Raw genomic sequence first — 6,171 nt, 5'->3', positions numbered from 1 at the left:
GCTTCAGGTTACAGACTCCGCTAACCCAGAAATGGTACCTCGGGTTAAGAACTTTGCTTCAGGATGAGAACAGAAATTGTGCTCCGGCGGCGCAGCGGCAGTGGGAGGCTCCATTAGCTAAAGTGGTGCTTCAGGTTAAGAACAGCTTCAGGTTCAGAACGGACCTCCGGAACGAATTAAGTACTTAACCCAAGGTACCACTGTATTCCACTCATGCACGCCATACATTTAAAGCGCATGGCTTCCCACAAAGAATCCTGGGAACTGTACTTCGGCTCTCACAAAGTTACAATTTCCGGCACCCTTAACAAACAACAGTTCCCAGGATTCTTTGGGACTGGGGAAAACACGTGCTTTAAATGTGTGGTGTGGATATAACCACAGAGCACCTCAGATTTTTGTCACTTGTTGGCCTGGGTGCTTAATGCTGAGTGATGACCAATCGCCACAAGGATCTGCAATTGGACCTCAAAGTGTGTGAGGTGCCTCAAAACAACCCATGAGGCCCTCCTAAGAATTCTACCTCTAACAACAACCCTATAGGTACTCATTTTCCAGACAGGGAAAGGCTGAGAGACCTTGTTTCCTGATGTGCCAGGCTGTGGGACAGAGGGAAATTCCAGAGGTGTGATGGTTCCTCATCATCGAGTTGCAATGATGCGGAAATTTAGCACTTGAGTAGGAAGTGGCAACTCTACGCAGCACATGATTGATAGCTGCTGATAGGTAGCTGCAATTTTCAGGCAGCCTGTGGAGGTTGCAGCCAACCCACATCAGGTTTTAGCAAAAGAAGATAAACAGCAGATACAGAGAGTACAGAAGATTCCAGATGTGGAGTCCAGTGTACATAATTTCCCTTTCCTAAAATCCCAGGCAGATGTCTTAAAAAAAAAAATCTGCTCCATACAGCGTGAAACAACTCTGAGAGAGTAATTTGCCTGAGGCAGGCTGTGACCAGGTGAGACTACCCATCAGCGACTCTTGCATGGGGATGTAATCTGCTCTAGAGGTGTATACCTAATTATAAAATGCCCTTGCAATCTGCTTTACATTGGATCGACGACACAAGCGTTCGGTGTCTCTATAGGAGAGCATCGATCCCACATTAGGAATCAAATCATGGAAGCACTTCTAGTTGAGCACTTTGTGAAACACCATCATACAGATACAGACCTACTTTACACGGTCCTTTGGTTTAATCAGAGAGAATTTGGGATGATGAGAGATTATGTCAAATTACTATACCAACAAGAAACTAGATTGATTTACCTATTTTAATCCCTACACTGGGGGGGGGGGTGTTGAAGACTGAATTCGACTTCAATTGTTTTATTTAAGTTTTCTGACAAGATGGCTACTGTTTGTGTTCTCTGTGTTAAATTTTGGATACTGCACCTTTAAAATTTCCTAAAATTGTATGTGATTCAGTGCACCTGTGGGTAGCCTTTATGATTCTACTAGGGTTATGCCTACAGTATCAGCTTATTACACTATCAAGTGATTGCTGATCCATTGCTACTTGATGTACCTGTAGGGACAATTTATTCGGTATGTATTTATTATTTATTATTGTTTGTATATATACAGGTCTGTCATTTCAATTTCTGTATTGTATTTGAATTTAATGTATTTCAATTTCTATTATTGTCAGCTGATGAAGAATCATTATTGAAACAGTTTGTTATCCGGAAAAACTCTTCTATGTTTGGCGCACCTATCACCGCATATTTGCAGGATTTTGAAAGTTGAAAGGCATTTTGCCTCCATCTCAGTGTTCCTTGATACTGACCGACTACGCCTCCTATTTTTGTTCATTGAACATTTATTTGACTCCTATTATTTGTGACTCTCATATATTTTCTGTTTATGAATTGTGTATAAATACTTTGTTAACACATTAGCAGCCGCATGTCGCTTGGGGTTGTTCTAGAGGAGTATAAACAGATTCCACTACTAGTGCCTTCTGAATTCTTTATGCCTGCTGTTGATCCAACCATTTTAGGAACATAAGAAGTTGCCTTATACAAAGTCAGGCCATTGGTCCATCAAGCTCAGTATTATCTCGACTGATTGGCAGTGTCTCTCCAAGGATTCAGATAAGAGTTTTTCCCTAGCCCTACGTATAAGCATCAGAGATTGAAGCTGGGGGTTTCTGCATTCAAACACATGAACCAGGTATGGCAGGGGCCTGCAAATACTCCTCTTTGTGCATGAAAAGCTTGCTGGAGGGTGTGCATGTTTGTCTGTTTTCTCCAAGGCCCATGGAGAGCAAAGTGTTCTGGGCTAGGACTGTCCCTGTAGATATGAACTTCGGGAGAAGAATGGGGGGAACCATGAGGTGTAGGGAAATATCTAGGTTTCCTTAGTGGGGGTCAATAATAACAAGGTATGAATCAACATGCAGTTATTGCGTGCAAGGTGGCAACCCCAATGCAGAAGCCACCACAAAGGATTCAGACGCAATACAAGCCTTGTTTCCTTTCTGCCTAGCAGTTTCTTTTCAAGACAAGTTAACTAAGTTATTTAGCCATTTCAGTCTCTACAGAAGCAGTCTTAGGCAGCAGATGGGCAAGAGGAAGCACCCTGTCTACCCCCATTGCTTCTGCTGCCACCAGGAGACACCTTTAGTTGAGCACTTTGTAAAACAACATCATGCAGATACAGACCTACTTTACACAGTCCTATGGGTTAATCAGAGAAAATTTGGGATGAGGGGATCATGTCAAATTTCTGCACTAACAAGAAACCAGATTTATTTACCTATTTAAATCTCTGCACCCAGGGGGTATGAATACTGAATTAGATTTCAATTGTTTTATTTAAGTTATTTGATAAGATGGCTACTGTTTGTGTTCTGTTTGCTAGATGTTGGGTACTGTAGCTTTAAATTTCCTGAAATTATATGTGATTCATTGCACCCGTGGGTAGCCTTTATAATGCTACACTTTTAAGTGATTGCTGATCCATGGCTATTTGATGTAGCTTTGGGAACAATTAATTTGGTATGTGTTTATTATTGGTTGTTCATATGCAGGCCTGTTGTTTCAATCTCTGTATTGCATTTGAATGTAATGTATTGTATTTCATATCATTGCCAGCTGATGAAGAATTATCATTGAAACAGTTCATTATCCTGGAAGAACTGTTCTGTTTGCAGCTGTGCTCCAAGTACCCTACTGCTACGTTCGGAGCACCTATCTAGGATATTGACTGTGGAAAGGCTTTTTGCCTCCATATTAGTGATCTTGGACAGTGACTTACCACGCCTACTATTCTTGTTTATGGAACATTTATTTGTTACCTATTATTTGTGACTCCATGCCCATATTATACGTCTGTTTATGAATTTGTGAAACAGTATAATATTATAAAGATTTTGTTAGTATTTAGTTGCCGATGTGTTGCTTGTTGTTGTTTTAGAGTGTTCTGTTTTGCAACACAGGGGATTTTCTTTGGTGTATTAGGCAGCAGAAGGGCAAGAGGCAGCACCCCACTGCTTCCACTGCCACCAGAAGACATCCTGCTCCATGGCTGAGTTTTGGTGAGAGGGAGGTGTTGCCATTTGCCTTCCCCATCTCTGGGGCAGAGAAGACGAGCTGCAAAGCCTTGTGGAATGCCCCACTCTTGCTAAGTTTCAGCGCAGCATGGCAAGGGGAGCTAAGGAGCGATGCATTCCTGTCTCACCTCAGATGACAAAATGGGCTGGGCCACCCCTGGAGGGGACACACACAAACTCCCCTAAATGTTAAAAGAAAAGGGTAAAAGGTGATCCTCAAATAGCAGGGCTACTCTTTGACACTCAATCAATGTTCCTGCACATGTGTACAGGTGGGGTTGCAGGAGGTTTGTAGTGCGGTTGCACAAAATACCAATGCATAGCAACTAAGAAATTTCAGAATTAAAGGCAACAAGGAAACAAGTTCACAAAATGGCAGGGACTGCAGTTGCTCGTAATAAATTCACAGGGAGCTTCTATAGTAGGTGCCCTTATCAACAAACAAAAATCCATGACGAGCACAATGGAAAGTGATGGGTGAGGTATAAAGTTTTCCAAAGTACAAAATACTGTAGTGCAAGTGCTTGGAAAATGCCATTTCCCCAGAAGCACAACCGCAAGGGAAGCTGAGCGGGTAGTGTCTATCCAAATCTGTAAGTAATGCACACTTACTGTACAAAAGGCTGATTGTGTAGAAAAGGTCGTCATCTCCCTTCCTGGTCTTCCCTTTTTATTTCCATTAACCTACCTTTTCCACCTTTCATGCTGTGAACGCTGCCTTTTAGAAGACGCCTATTCGTATTTGTGTTGCGCTGTGCAATTTGTTGCCAGTAAACAAGTAATAACCAATTATAACAAAAGGGTGAGCCGGAGTTAATGTTGACAATAGTTCATTGGGAAATTAAAAAGGGCTGCTCACAATGGGAGGTTCAAGGAAGAAGAAACAACAAGGAACAACAGAAAATACATAGCAGATGCTTCCTTGCAAGTACTTTTTGCCTGCACAATACTATCCTATCCACACATCTGAAACCGTTCACAAAGGCTGTTTGTTAAGGGTTATTCAGTTGTGAATTTAGGGACTCCCTTCAAACCTCCTATTTCATGGACATAATCACGTACTACTAACATAACTATTTCCACATCCTGATATAAATACAGTACTCTGATTACTTAGCTTCTACTAGCAGGCAATATATCTGTGGAAGACAGAGCAATGTCTACATTGGGACTTACTCCATGCGAAGGATATGTATATATAGAACTGCAGCCTTAAGATGTGTACACATTATAGCTTTAAAGAAACATTCCTGCCCCTTCTCAAAGAATTCTGGGCACTGAGGTTTGTTAAGGCTTGATGAGAGTTGTAACTCTGTGAGGGGTAAACTACAGGGCCCATAATTCTTTGAGGGGTGTGTGTGGTTTGAATGTGCTTTAATTGTGTGAACGCAGCCCTAGTCTGGTGGTTTGGGGCAGCAAATCCATGTGCAATGCACCAAGCTGTTAGGTTAGGATTTTCATGCACACGCTTTTAAATGGCAAACAACCATGGCAAGAAATGGGGAATATGAACCTTAGTGCTCAATGCCAAAGAAGTGATTAGCTCTAACAATGCATGTTTTGTGCAAGGAATGGGGGCAGAATCAAGCAAGGAGTACTGTAGCCCCCATGTTTGTGTTTAATCCTACACACAACCTTTTTGTATGCCCAGGACGCCATTGAGGGGAATCTGTGTGCAGATCATCTTCGATCAATCAGGGTGGATATTTTTTGTCAGGCTAGCTGAACCGTTCATCAATTTTGATTCATAAACTCAAACCTTCTGGTTGACTAAAATGCTGACCAAGTTCAATGCTGTAATGTGAAATAAAATCCTTACTATGGCAGATGTCATTCTAGAAGAGGCATTCCTCCTTTTGTCCCAGAATGAACACTTCTTTTAAGATATTGTGGCATTCATAAACTAAAATACTCTTATCTATTCAGAACAATTCGTATTCAAATCTAAGCAAATTTGCTCATAGGTTGAAACTCATCTGACTTAATTAACTGTAAAATCCTGTGCAAATTTCATTACGAGTAAATCCAGGGGACACAATTGGATTTGCTTCTGGGTAAACATGCATAGGATCAGGCTATAAGAGATTTATTTATTTGGTGACAGTTCAGGTTTTAGGTGTATAGAGGTTTTTCATGACTCATACCAAAACCAAAAACCACATAAGGCTACTAAGTCATTTTCTCTTGGTCGATTTAGTGGAAAATGCAATGGCAACTAATAAAGGCAGGCTAGAAGATGGAAAGTGAAATAACGACTACCATACTTTAATTTATCCTGTATACTGAGAAATTGTTAATTTTCTTAAAGGAAGAATAAGGCGCCTGTTATCATCATAACAGTTTTTATCTGATCATTGTTCAGTTAAACTCAGCAGAATACTTTGTCTAATATTCTGTAAGGTCTAGTAAACAGATTTTACTTTGTAATTTTATATCCCATTGTTACTTTTGACAGTCTGATCCTTGTTACTTGCCTTGTTATGTATGCTGCCTTTCCTGCAAGGACAGGCTGAAGGAGTGTAACTGGTTCAAGGTCACCAAGTGAGATTCGTAGTTGAGTGGAAAAAAATCTCCTCCTGTCTCCTCCCTGAACTGCATGATGTTGCTTTAATATT

Source organism: Podarcis vaucheri (genome assembly GCF_965113315.1).
Source record: "Podarcis vaucheri genome assembly, chromosome: 6".
Classification (NCBI taxonomy): domain Eukaryota; kingdom Metazoa; phylum Chordata; class Lepidosauria; order Squamata; family Lacertidae; genus Podarcis; species Podarcis vaucheri.
This window is presented reverse-complemented; position numbering follows the sequence as displayed.